This window comes from Mirounga angustirostris, unplaced genomic scaffold (assembly GCF_029215605.1).
Source record: "Mirounga angustirostris isolate CCGP_5_RB_7025 unplaced genomic scaffold, mMirAng1.0.hap1 SCAF_10, whole genome shotgun sequence".
Lineage (NCBI taxonomy): Eukaryota > Metazoa > Chordata > Mammalia > Carnivora > Phocidae > Mirounga > Mirounga angustirostris.
This window is the reverse complement of record NW_026991718.1, coordinates 18,366,177-18,380,405: the sequence shown is the minus strand read 5'-3', so window position 1 is coordinate 18,380,405 and position 14,229 is coordinate 18,366,177. Positions and strand designations below refer to the sequence as shown.

Genomic DNA, 14,229 nt, shown 5'->3' with positions numbered 1-14,229 from the left:
TTGGCCCAGACCCCCTCTGGGGAGCTGGAAGGAGGGCCTGATGGACCAGTAGACAAACAGTACTGTAGGAGCAATCGTGCAGCCCTGGGTGAGTTTCCAAGGGCCAGGCCCGAATGAGGCCCTCCTGAGCTGCCTACAAAGATACACATCAGTCTGGGTTTCTTGAATCAAGAGATGGGTGAAGACACTCAAGAGCAGATGCCAAAAGTCTAGACCAAAAAAAGTCACCTCTTCCCAGAGGCTCTACAAAATCAGGAAGCTGAGGCCCTGGGGATATTGGATCCCCAAAAGCGAGTTGCTATGACCCCAGTGAAGGATGTGGAGCAGGAAAGGAAGGACGTATGACCCACCGTCACACTGCTTAGACTGGGGCTGGTACCGAGTCACCTTGGGGCAGTGTGTTATCCTATTATCTGGCAGGTCAGAACATACAAACTGGTCTCTGCAGTGGGCACTCCTCCCACACGGGTTTTTTATTTCTTGTCTTAAACGTCCTGCAAGTCGTTGCTATTTTCCTGACACCTGTGGTGCTCACAGGCTCTCCGAGTGCCCGCACGTGTACACGCGGCCCGGCCCCCCACCCCCCGTGCCGCCCCACACAGGACAGCGATGGGCAGCCTGTGGGAGACACAGTCACGACTCTGCCCACAACCCCAGGGTCGGCCCCCTTCTGGCTTCGGATGTGGCTTTTCTGCACTACCTAGAAAGAATCTGAGCGGTTTGAGTCTGGGATGTTCTCTGGCATAAACTCAGCACCCTCCTGTCCCTGAGCAGTCCCAAGAGAGACTCCGCCTCACCCTGCAGGTGCCGGGGGGTACAACGCACACTGGGGCCGGGGCAGAAGGGGGGCCTCCAGGGAGCTCTGCTTCCGTGTCGCCAGGAGTCAGGCTGGTAAGGTTTGAGCTCTTGGGGCCGTGATGGTGTCCACCACTGAGGTGGACCCAGGGAAGGAGCTGGGGATCCCTGGAGGAGAGGCAGGTGTGGGGGAGCCAGACGGCCTGGTGATGTAATGCTCTTTGTCTTTACTTCCCTGGTGCTCTCTCATGGCCCTGGGTGAAGCCCCTTTAAATGTTCCAGTGTGATCTCAGCAGCCACAGTGAAGAAGCTAATGGCCCTGAAAACCCATACTTGGGCCAGACAGCAGCTGGAATCCTTGTCCTTAACGTAGGACAAGGCCTGCGGGAGAAGTAACTCTCAGGGAATAAGGGTCAGGTTGAGACTCTTCAGCACCACTCGGGAGGGTCAGGAGCTGATTTTGCTAAGGAAGCCAGAATTTCACAGCAGAGGCAGGAGGGCGATGCATCTGCAAGACACATGTGGGGAAGGGTCAGTCAGGACACGAGCCCTCCCACTCCTTCAAGTGCACGGAGATAAGCAGCTCTGTTTCCTAATGAATGACCCGTTAATGAGGCCAGCTGCCCAGCCGGTTGGAAAATGAACCAGCTGGGGCAGAAAGGGCTCCGAGTCATGCCCATCTGGAGTACGTCTGGATGATGCCCGCCACTCCTGGGGAAGTTGGCGTGTTTCTCATCATTTTCTTAAGAGGGAAGATGAAAGGTTTCAGGTGTTCGCCAGCTAAGTGCTCCGGTTGCTGCGGAGGCTGGCACGAGGCTGAGTGAGGACGCCGGTCCCCCTACCTGAGAGCGGCCCCGTGGTCGGCCTCCCGGCTGCGTGAGGAGGGGAGTTCCCCTGGTTAGCTTGGCTGGGACCTGCCTGGTGTTGGCCGTGGTAGACGACGTCCTCTTCAGAGACCTCTGGGGCCAGGAGGTGGCTCCCAAACTGGGACAGGTGTCCTCTGAAGCCCACCCTCCAGGAGGAGCCTGGGAAGGCGTCCGTGACGCTAACCCAGCAGCACACACCGGTCCATGTCCCCATTCTCTCTTCCCAGCAACAAAAGGGGCATCTACTCGCGAGTCAGCGTCTGGGAGGGCCTGTGCACCATCCTTGAAAATGCCTCTTCTGGCCCCCCAGAGCTCCAGGTTCTGTCAACCTCTGCCTGCTGGAGGTCCTGGGGAGGTATCTGGGGGACCTCCCCTCCTGGATGATGGGGCTGGGCGAACAGACTGGGCTAGGGTTTTGAGAGCGTGTTCAGGGGGCAGGGATGGGGCAGAACAGGCAAGGCAGCACCAAAGTCAGACTGTAAGATGCCTCAAGAGTCAGCAGACCATGCAACTGAAGCATTCACCAAAAGGGGTGGAGGGATGAAACTAAGTGTGGACAGAGCGTGGCCAGGATTGCGGGTTCTGAAAGCAGGGGTGCAGCCTAAGCCCTGCAGGAGACCAGAGAGCTGTAAGGAGCACCCAAGTGGCTGAGACGGTGCCCATCAGGGCCTCATCACACCCACCCAGAAGAGAGCCTCCCAGCACACAGCCCACACCTTGGGAGGAGACCCACCCAACCCCTGTGTGGTGGGGGTTCGGGGGAGCAGTCACCGGGGCCCCTGGATGCTCAGGGACCCACCTGCCAGGACAAGGCTAGTCTCCTCTGACACCCCCATCACAGGGCTCTCCACCCTAGCTCTCCCATCAGTGCCTGGGCCTCAGTTTCCCCCATGGAAAGAAAGTGAGGGATAGGGTAAACAACACATCTCGCTGAGTGAGAAAATTTCAAGAACTGTCTATAAAAGGCCAGCATGACAGAAGACTAAGCATTCTAGCAGAAGGGAGGAGAGAAACTGAGGGTGTTTGTTCCCTGGGGGAAGATGAAAGGCAGAAAGACCTTCTGAAAAAGACTGCCTCTTGGGGGCAGGTCAGCAGATCAAAGCCACGCAGTGCCCACCAGTGGAGGTTTGATTCGGCTGCCTGGGAGAAGAGACCACCCAGACCATCAGCGGAGGCTGGGGGCCCCAGGGGGAGGGGCCAGGGGCTCCCACCAGCAGGGCTGCAGACCACAGGCCAGGAGCCCCAGGGACACAGCTGCCTGGTCGCAGCCCCCAGCCTTGTGCCTGGCACGTGCCGGCCCGAGGGCAGGCCTCCCCCAGGGAGCACCATTACTACAGGCTGAATCTGCGCCCAGCCCTGGCACCAGGACCAGAGGAAATCTGTGGCCCAGACCCTTCTTCTGGCCCAACTTGTGCCCATTCCCCCTCTAGTCCCAGCTGCAACAGGAGCTATGACCCCATTTCAGGGAAGGCCCTGAGCCTGACCCCAAGCCCCTTTGATGAAAACCTAGAAACTGCCGCTGGAGCTCCAGAGGGCATGCTGCCCAGCGGAACACAGAGCTGAGTTCTCACCTGTAGCTGTGGGCCTAGGACTGAAGCAGGACCCATAGCCACTGCCCCTCCGTGAGCAGCAGGAGCCCTCGTGTAGATGTCCCCGCACCTGCCACTCATTCAGCAGCAGCCCCTTCAGTGCCTCAGATGCCCCTGTTCCAGAAAGCTCAGGCTGGTGGGCCATCGCTTATACTCTGAACTTTTTCCAAATGAGTGAATTTTCCAGGGAACTCACATCTGTCACTTTAAGCACCAAATATTAATTAAAAAAAAAAATTTTTTTTTCTTTCGGAGAAAAATACTTTTGAAATGTATTATAAATTTGTCTGGCCCTGAGCAGAATATATGGAACACGTATTCTTTCCCTTCAGGACTTGGGATTGTTCTCAGGAAGACCCACTCCTGGCCTGAGCTATCACGGGTGGAGCTCCCATGGTCTCCCGAGGCCCTGTGGTCCTAAGGTCCTAGGTGGGGAGCATCCAGACTACAACTTAGCCCCTGCTCTTGCGGACCTCACTGGTTGATTCAGACAGTGCTCTTCTGAGGTGTTCCCAGCCCAATGGACTCCTTCGGGCTGGAACCAGAGGCTCCCAGTGGAGGAAGAGGAAGGATTTGGGCACACAGAAGCATTTCATCATTTATACAGCCCTTGAGGGCTAGCCTGTTCTTCACTGAAACACAGAAAGCAGTAAGTGCAGGACTGTGTGTGAGGACGAAAGGCCTTCAGTGCTGTGCTTGGAGATCTGCCTGCCTCTTCTTCTTCCTCCCTCTCAGCAGCCGCCTCTCGGAGTCAGGGCCCTCATTTCTCACCTGTGGCCTTACTTTAATCCCCCCAGGTCTGGGTGGGAGCTGGAGCATGGATGGGGCAGCTTCTATAAAAGAAAGCAAAGGTGCTTCACGGCCTTGGGCCCCTGAGGCTCCCTTTTGCTGCCTTCATTCTGGATAAGCAAGGCCACACAGTCTGAGCTGGGCTAGTGGGGCTGTCCCGTGGTAATGGCAGGACATGAGCTTCTGCAGGAACCACAAGCCGTTGATGGGACGGCGCTGCCCAGGTGGACCTTTCTGTCGTTCCCGGTCTGAGTCTCTAAAACCCACTAAACTTTCACCAGCATAGTTGGCAGGGATCATGGCAGACATTCAAGTGACCAGTGATAACAAAGGAATTACGGAGCCACAGAGGGTCATGCTGAGGTGACGTCGGACCTTTAGCCCACCCTTCACTCGGTTGGGGCGACTGGGGCACAAGACAGGGAGTGATCTGTCGAAGGTCAGAGGGACAGGGGAGGCATCCCAGTGCAGGGCTGCGTGTGCCGGTCGGTCCCAGGGAGCCCCCTTCACCGGCTACAGGCCCACGCATCTTAGTATCTTCATCATTTACATCTTTAATTCTCTTGTCTCAGGGTCATTTTACCAAGGGCATGACTGTGACATTCAAACAAAGCACATATATTCTTAGGTTATTTTTCCAGATTTAAATCCTTATGATTAAAAAGGAAAATACAGTTACAGGTAAGACACACACACACAATATATATAAAAAAAAAGAAGTCGTTTTTCCAATCTTGGTCTCCCCTAAAAGACTTGAGTCCTAATGGAGTGTTAGTGAGCAAACCAATGGAGTCAACTGTAGCCTGGCTTTTTGTTCACTTGTGTCTTGTAGCTGGCCGCCTGGATGCTTCTATGTGGAAATGTCACCGGTGCCTAGCATAGTGCTGCTGCTGATGCATCTGACCGGTTAGAGTCCGGCTGGGAGCCCACGGCAGCTCCTGTGGGAAGGTGGAGGTGCCCTCAGCACCAGGAAATAAGTCACACACCGCATCTAAAGAGGCAAGAAAGGCGCCACAGTAGCTTGAGAAGGAGAGTCAACCGGGCAGACAGGTGGGTGTGTAGGAATTTCATTTTGTGAGGGTCAGAGGGATGAAGGAGCCCAGAAGCCACAGCTGTCTCTGCCCTCTGCTAGGCCCCATGTGAGCGGCCCCCTCCTCGGGAGCCAGAGAGTCTAGGGCAGAAAATAAAAGGGGGGTGGTGGGGTGGGCATGGGGCGCTGCTGAAAACTCTGATTCCCTCCCAGGAGAACCGCCCACCAGTGAGCCTCCAAGCCGCATAGCAGCATCTCAGGAACACACTGTTCTCTTTGTTGGGGCAGAAATATGTTCGATGCTGATTATGCAGGCCGACGAGCAGGCCTCTCTCTCTCTTTCTCTCTCTCTAATCTGGAGCCCTCCTGCTCAGCAGGCACAATTGCATGCAAGCAATCCTGGAAAAAGCACAGAATGAATTTTCTTGCCATCCATTGTTCTCAAGGTATTGCAAATGTCTCATATTCCAGGTGTGGAGGTGTACAGCTGATGAGACTTCAGACGACCTCCAAGTCTAAACCAGGGGGCTTGGCAACCTCTGGAGAAGGTCCCCTGGGCCTGGCCACCACAGGGGCTCTCAGGAGCCAGCAGCAGACCTTTCTCAGAGGAAGGAGTCCTTTTTCAGGTTCAAAATGCAGGTGATGTTTTAAATTAAAACACTGAATTAAAATGCACGTTAAAGCCAACCATTCACTGGTTGCTTTTGGAGTAAGGAGTTGACTGAGAAGGGGCACGAGGGACTTTCTGATGGAAATGGTTGCTTTCTTGATAGGGATGTGGGTTACACCGATGTTTGCATTTGTCAGTGCGTAACTGATAGAACTGTCCACTGTAGAGCTAGGCATTTCCTTATAGAGAAGTTTTATTAAACAGTTATTTAGAGAGGAGCTTCAGGGGGCTGGTGGTAAGGAATTCTGGAAGGATGAGTTTTCCAGATAAAAATGGTAACAGTTTAAAAATCAAAAACATTTTTAGTTTCACTGCTTCGAAAGAAAACTAACATGTTGCAACATTCGAAGACTCAGAAAACAAAGAGCACCCTATTTAAACTCTTTTGCTGACATAGTTTCTTCAACCCGAACACCAATGATTGGGCTGAATGAGAACGGCATTAAGCTGCCCTCTGTGCCCCCCGCAGAGTTGTTTCCACCGCTGTCGTGCGCTGTCTCCATTCTCCACCCCCAGTGAATCTGTCTGTGCCTGTTCCACCTCCTGCTCCATAAGCAGCAACCACAACACCTGCATCTCAGTTAGAGTCAATTCAACCTGTATCAGCCCCTACGCCTGCCTTGGAGAAGCTCATAGTCTAGCCAAGAATGGACCCCAAGATCCCAGCTGTGACCGGAAGGGAAACCGGCCCATGTGTCCATGGTGGGGGTTTCTGACTTGAGCTAGACTGTCAGCCACTCTGAGTCTCAGAGCAGCTCCTATGTCCCGGATCCCTGAAACGACCCAGTTCATCACAGCACTGACACCCCCGAACTACCGCAGGAAGCAATTTTAGCTAATCAAGACGCTCATCAGCTCTCTCCAGACTGGGCCACAACTTTTCCAGACAGCACACACAGGCCGGGAGAGGCTCGGCGGCAGACAAGCAGATGCTATTTCCACTTTTGTTCTCATTAAACAGTAGCATAATCATGATTTATAAAAATATTCAAATCTTGAAAAGCATGTCAAAGTGCAACCTCGTCAACTGAACTCAAAAAAGCTACTCACTCCATGTGCGTGACTTGAAATCTGATTTTTTTTTTTTTTTTTTTAGAATAGCCGCAAGGAGATGTGGAGTTGGGGAAAGTAATCAGGTTTTAAAACTCTTTTCTAGGAAATAATTAATTATGTTTCCAAACTCAAAATAGATGGGCTTTTTTTATAAACCTAGAAATGAACTTCCAAAACTGCATTTTAAATCAAAGATGTGTGAAGAGCAGCTTCAGAGTCACAGTTGATTGGCCATCACACAAAAATCATGTCCCTGTTATCAGAGTCTTGTCAGTTTCTCTACCTTTCTGGCCCAGTGGGAGGTGGGTGATGGTCAGGGGGTCTCTAAAACCACAAACCAGGACCTAACAAATGATACCAGGTGGTTTGTCAATTCATAAGGTTTAAACCATAGCAAGCAGATACCCAAATAACTGGAAGTTATACTAATAAAACTTTCCCCATGGCTCCCTTCACTTATCGTTTCTTTCTCCCACCTGCACTATTGAAGAGACCCCCTCAGTCGTTTCAGACATCTGAAGTCCGCTACTCACGTCGAGGCCCAGCTCCAGTTTCTCCCTCTTCCATGAAGCCCTCCTGCTTGCTGCCTTCTGCACACTGTCTGATATGACTGCTCCACCCTGTGTTCCTTCCTTGGCTAACACTGTCTAAATAGCTTGCTCCTCCCACTCAGACCATACTGGGAAGAGTCTGACCTTTCGGGCAGAGGTGATCGCATGCACTGTTCCCTCGCTGGGGGACAGCACAGGGCCTGCTGGACAGCTGGCACCAATACGTATCTGGGAGTTTAAGTAGAGTCCCCATATAAGTTAATTATTCTTCCCATGTTAAACCCAAAGCAAATGTTCTTAAATGAACCATTAAGCCTTCTATCCTAGGAAATGCAAACACCCCCATTCATCTGTTTCCACCCTTTTCAACCAGTGGACAAGGAAGGGGTCTATTTCTAGATGAAGGTTCTGGAATCCTAAGCAGCCCATGGAGAAAAGATATGCCATAAACACAATGAAACTGTTGAGCTATTTCCCTCACCCTCCATTGTTTCCTGAGTCCACGCAGGGGTCTGGGAGATTCTGGATCTCTAAGTGCTGCCCCTTGACTCCCTCTCCCCGTAAGATTTACTCCCTGGGAGGTTGGTGGGCGGTAGGCACAGACGAGGTGCTACCTCCACTTTCCCAAAGGTTGAAGGTCTGTTTCTCCTCATCCCGGGTTCTGACTGGCTCCCTTTTCTCCCTAGTATCCCTGCCCGGCTCCGGGAAGTTAAGATTGGTGAAAGCAGGAAGGGATTCTGACTTCTCCATCAGTTACCCCAGAGCCAGGGCACCTCACCAAAGCATCCCAAATCCAGCCACTGCTTGGGCCTGTAGTTCTGGAGCAAGAAAATAAATATCTATCTAGGCATTCCTAACGTACACCCAAAAAGGGCACACATTTTCAGGGGAATGGTCACCGAACAGCCTCCATCTGCCCATTTCCTGTGAGTGGTGGCAATCAGCCCCTTGATCTCCTCTCCAAACACCCCAAGGAAGAGAGACGTGGTGGGAACTCTAAACTGGTCTGTGGGAAAACCCCAGCACCCTGGTCGGAAGTGAATCCTGAACAGCCAGAAATCAAACAGAGGGTGGGAACCCAGGTACAGCTTCAAAGAATATGCCAAAGAAATAAAAAAATAATAAAGCCTTGCAAAATCACTTCCTCAGACAGCCGGAACGGAGGAGACTTTGTAGAGCAAGAGGGAAAATGGCTTTGGGGGAATGTGGAGGATCTTCTCCTATGCCAAGCACAATTCTTCTGACTACTAAGTGGAACATGCCTGGTGGCAGGGACCTCTGTCAGCATCCAGCCCGTTCTGATTTTCAGGATAATTTCTCTCTGAGAGATCGGCATGCCCTGCCACTTTGAGGCATAGAAAAGGACAAGATCTCCTGGAGTTTGGGGAGGCATCGAGCAGCCTCACCCAGGTTCTGCTGTGGGTCTTCTAGAGTCATGCTGCTTATAATACTGTGGCTACTGGCCCATGGGTCTATTTTGATTGAAATTAACGTAACTTGAATAGAATTAAAAATCCTGTTCCCCGGTAGCAGGAACCACATTTGAGGTGCTCAACAGTACTAGACAACATCATGTAGAATAGCTCCATGACTGCAGAAAGTTCTGGACTGTGGGCAGTACCATTCTAGAAAGTCCCTGAGTGGTGTGGTTAGGTATTGACGTAGGTGCTAGAGCAAGGCTAAATTCTCCTTCTGGTTGGCTTGCTCTCTCCTTCCTCTCAATGCTTTCTGACTCCAGCTGGGGGGGGCTTCTCTCCACCTGGAAGCCTGCAGCTCCCTGCCTGGCTGGGTGTGGGCTTTGATTTGCCACATTCATGGGGATGTCAAGGCACCTTGTTGGCATGCTAGCACCAGCCCATTTGACATTGGGGCCAAGGAAGTAGTATACATGGGGATTTCAGAGAAGGGAGACTGACTGCCCAAGTCCCAGACCTCCTGATGGTCAGGGAAATCCTGGCCTGCTTTCCAAGGGATCACTTTTGTGTTCAAACACACACACACACACACACACACACACAAAATGATCATGGAAGGATCTGAGTTTGAGAGCTCCCAGAATCTGGCTTTCCCTGCCAGTATATAAGATCCTAGGATTCTGGCTTAAAATCCAGAGTCAACCATTCCTGTAGTCCTTAGACCAATTTTTGTCCCCCTGGACATTCTTGACTCAGTGCTAACCTATACAGACTTGGCTTCAGTGCAGGACTCAGCCCCTGGCCCTCACTCCCGACCACAGTCATGCTCCCAGCTTCATGCCCTCCTCGAGTCACACACACAAGCGCCCACATCAGGCCAGCCTTCTCTCTCCCCTTCTCTCTCGATCTATATTGCTTTAGGATCCAGTGGAAGATGCTCGAGGGTTAAACCTTCCTGGACTCCTCCAGCTATTTGTTCCCTTTCTCTGAGACCCCTATAGTACCTTCCGCCTGGCCCTCTCTCTCCAGGCAGAGCTGAGTTCTATTTCTACCACCTAAGCTCACCCTGGTGGACTCATCCCACTGTCCCCCAACCCCCCCAGGCCTATTTAGCTGAAATGTTTTCTGGGGTGGTGATGTGGGGGGCACGTGCACAAGTACATGGCCTGGGGTGCTGAGCACCACTCTACTCCAGGAAACTGTGGGCTCCCCGTGTGATCCTGTGATTCAGGAATTCTGAACCAAGTGAGGAAAGGAGGAATGGGAGGGATGAGGAAGGAGAGAGAACCAAACGGCTGGCAGCCGCTGGAGAGGCAAAGCCATGGAGAGGGTGATGAAAAGGACAAAAGAGTGATTTACTTTAATCCTACTTTCAATAAACTGCAGTTGCCAAGAAAGAAACCAACTGGCCCAAAATATGTGAGGAAGGAAGGGAGTCAGGAATTTTGTACCAAGAGAAACAGCACAGCTGGGTAGAGGTGGCTATGATTGGACATTAAGTTATTCTAAAAGGGCTCAGAGTTTTGTTTTGTTTTGTTTTGTTTCCTATTCCGTGAGACATTCATGATTCTTATATGGCAGCAAAACAAATATAACCATGACTTATGTTTCCCAATTTACAGAGCTGATTTCATGTGCTTTCGACAGGAATATGATATTTCTGACAATCACAATTCTTCTTGACGCTGGAGTGTTTGGAGGGCAAAAGTCCCATATGCCACACTCCCTGATTTGTTTTTAGGGCCTTCCAGGTATGTGAGAAACTCGCATAGAAATGCAAATTGATGACATCTAACGATGCAGAAGTCTGAGCCCCTGTGTCTATGCATGCTGTAAATAACGTTCCTCCCAGCACTGCTGTGGCAGTCATCAGAAGAATGGGGGGGATGCCGGGAAATTCACAAAGCTGAGAGATCTCCTCCCTTGTTGTCCTCCCTGGACTCCACAGAAGAGCTCTGGCCACTCCTGCTGGGCTCAAGGCCACTGATGCCCTGCTTCCTGGCCAGGGCCCCGCTGAATGGGGGAGGTGCTATTGCTGCAAACTGGGGGTCTCTGGGGGGCAGGTCCTTGTCCTCCAGATGGCCACAAGGTGGGGCAGGGGAGGAGAGAGGAGCCAAGGCCAGTGCTCTTCCTGCAGACCCCTGTCTAAATGTAAGGAGTGTTGGAAAGAATTGAGCAAAACAGGTCATTTCAATAGGCTGGCACTATTCTAGTTCTTAGGTTCAGAGGTAGGGTCATGTGTGCTCATTTTATTGTCAAGATATAAAACTTACCTAAATGTTGCATGCATTGTTTTGAATAGGTCACATGACGCCAACAATTGCGATGTGGTACCCGAGGATGTTTGATGTTTTGGAATGCAGAATCAAATTTCTAGGGTCAGTCTGGCTCCAGGAACCACGGCTCTCAGACCGTCTTGGCAGGTAAGCCAGAGGCCTCTCTGGCACTGAGACAGGAGAGTGCCCGCCCAGGCAGCGTGAAGCACCGGATGGCCAGGTAGAAAGCTAACTCGCCTGGGGTCGTGCTGCAGGTGACGGGCTGCCGGCGAGGAGTGGGGCCAGCCGATACAGCAGCAGCTCCAGATCTGGTCTCTAAGTAAAAACAAGCGGTGGGGGAAGAACAGCTGGTGTTGAGTCTGGTGCTAGGATTAGTCTGCAACGCTAATCACAAGAAGTGGAAAAAATTAGGAGGTCCTGCCTGCCAAGGAGGTTTTCAAACACATGCGTGTGCTGCAGTCACAGTAGTATTAGATTCTCCCAGCGCCAGCGAGCAGGCGCCCACTGCCGTGAGCCAGAACCCCTTCCTGGGCATCGCACCCAGAGCCCCGGCTCTGACAAGATGCCAGAAGGGCCAAGTGCCCTCGCTGGGGCGTGACATGGAGGGGATACTGTGTCCTGCAGGCCAGCCCTCCAAAGCTCCTCTGTGATGTCCTGGAGAGAAGCTGGGACCAATGGGCAGGGAGAAGGAGAAGGTCCCCAATCCCAGCGCACACAGCAGAGTCGAACGTTACACCTGTTGCCACCCTGGGCAGAAAATAACGAGAAGATAACCGAACTGACTGAAGTGAGATGATGTGCAGGACCTACCCCCAAAACCAGCAGCAAGCCCAGACATCAGAAGACATGACCTTCTAACACCTCTGCAGCAACATTATTGTGTGCCCTGGACCACGTGGCGCAATGATCCAGACCCAATCCACCAACAAGCGTAGTGTGGAGGTGACTGGGGGTGCCCTGTGACCTTGCCACTTCCTCTGCTGCCCACAGGCTCCTTACCACCTTCTAGAATTGCCACCACAGGGATGCTCCTGGCAGCCCCTGATGCCTGGGTAGAGTTTCCTTTAAAAATGGGTTTCCTTTCCAACAGAGAAGCGGAGGCAGCACTTGGGTACTGGGGCTGGGCGTGAGTAGGAAGGAGAGATTAGCCCGACAAGATGAAAAGAGGACTTCAGTGCTGCAGACTGAATCGTGTCCCTCCCAAATTCCCATGTTAAAGCCCTCACGCGCCATGTGACTCTACTTGGACATCGTCTTTATGGGAGTATTAAGGTTTAATGAGGTCGTAAGGGTGGGGCCCTGATCTGACAGGATTAGTCCTTTTATACAAAGAGAAACCAGAGAAAGCTCTCCCTCTCTCCCCTTCCTCCTTCTCTCCCTCATACTCTGCCATGCGAGGACACAGCAATAGGGCCATCCACGGGCCAATGAGAGAGCGCTCACCCGAACCTGCCGACACTGGCACTCTGGTCTTGGACTTGCAGCCTCCAGAACTGCAAGAAACCAAGTTTCTGTTGTGTAAGCACCTGGTTTGTGGTATTTTGTTATGGCAGCCTGACCGGACTAGAATAAAATGGACTTCGTAGAAAGCAAGGCCCATATGAGATGCGGGACAGACACCTGATGCTCATAGGGTGTGAAAAGAAGACAGGGGGACCAAAAAGCAGGTGACGGGTCACCAGAATCTATCCTGGATGAGATAGGAGCTGAGGGAGTCTTTAGTGGTCCTTGGGTTCAGAGTCACGATGACGGGTCACTCATGCCATTGCCACTCTAGGATGAGAGGTCACTCCACCATCAGCAGCCTAGGATGAGGGGTCACTCACTCCATCGCCAGGCCATGATGAGAGGTCACTCATGCCATTGGTAGGCCCTCAGGCTGAAACAAACCCTGTTCTCAGAACTCTCCAGAGAAGACTCAGCAGCCTGCACGAAGGTCCCTCCAGTCCTCTATCTTGGAAGCATGCCCCGTGGATATTCATGACAAAGCACGTGTCTTTACAGCAGCCTGGAGTAGTTTCGTTTCAGTTTGGACGGCATGGAAATGAAAAAGATGCTTGGGCCTGTGGTGTGCTTGTTCCCAAGGAACTTTCCGTTAAGGTCATGGGAAAGCCTTTCTGTGGAGGAGCTGCTGGTATAGATGTTCCTCAATGTCCTTCCCTGCCTCTCCTAGCTCCCCCAAACACTCATTTTGGTGTTGCTATTTGCTTCTACAAAATGTGGAGCTTTTCAAAAGACATTCAATTTCCTTTGTTGCTATTCAGTTGCCATAGTCAATTAAAATCTATCAATGCCCCTGAATAAATTTGTGCTAGGTGAAGAAAGAGCCTCAGTGCAATCTCTCGACATGATCTCTATTACCTTATGTTGCTTTAATAGCTAGAGTAATAGTTTGTTATTAATGGAATTAAGCAATTCAGTTCAAGCTTCCCAGAGGTCTTATAAGACAACTATTATAATTTATATTCTCAGATTTTCCATTGAGTAGATGCCATGTGTTTTACATTACTTGCTAATGTTTCGAGAGATAGCAGTAGTATATTTAATATCTGGCTTTGTTTAATGATTCCAAGCCACTTTCAATGGAGGTAAAGTGCTGTTGGAATTTTGAGCAGTTTAAAAGTCTACATTGTACAAATAATTATCTCAAATATTATTCAGCCCAATTTCAATTTGTAGTTTTATTTTGTCATCCATCCATCCAAGATTTTTATCCAAATGTGTTTTCCACTTTTCCCACCGAACACAGTCTCCTGCCCAGAAAACAGGCTTCAGGTGACCACAGAGAGAGGCATACACATGTGTGCAAACACACACACACACACACACACACACACCACTCTCACCCATTTAGCATATTTGAATGGAGTCATATTTAATCAAAGATTTAAAAAACTTTTTTTGATGGTTGCAAAAACCTGTTTTTAGAAGAAATAAATGTATGCACTGCATTCTGAAACAGCTTGAGAAAACAAGATCTTACAATGTACACCATCTCTGTATTTAAATAGTTTCATTTCTATTCATGAGCTCCCTGATTAGATACATGGAAAATATCATCAGTAAAATATGAATAATTCTGACAAATTAATAGCAGATTTTTTTTTAAAGAATGAAAATATGTGTAAGCATTGCGTGCTCATTAGGCAAAGCTGCTGTCAGGGATGCCTGAAAATTGCAGCCCGGCTGGCCTCG

At 50.9% G+C, this 14,229-nt stretch overlaps 1 protein-coding gene across 12 annotated transcripts in view; it reads right to left on the bottom strand.

Moving 5' to 3' along the window:
* The window catches only part of KLHL29 (kelch like family member 29), a 303,589-nt gene that overhangs the window by 190,864 nt on the left and 98,496 nt on the right, over nucleotides 1-14,229 (bottom strand). For 5 of the 12 annotated variants that reach the window (XM_064571915.1, XM_064571916.1, XM_054509614.2 and 2 more), the window contains one exon: nucleotides 11,032-11,349. The exons of the other annotated variants lie outside the window; for them this stretch is intronic. The gene's annotated coding sequence lies outside the window, so the exon portion shown is untranslated. The remainder of the gene's footprint in view (nucleotides 1-11,031; nucleotides 11,350-14,229) is intronic. 12 annotated transcript variants of the gene reach the window in all.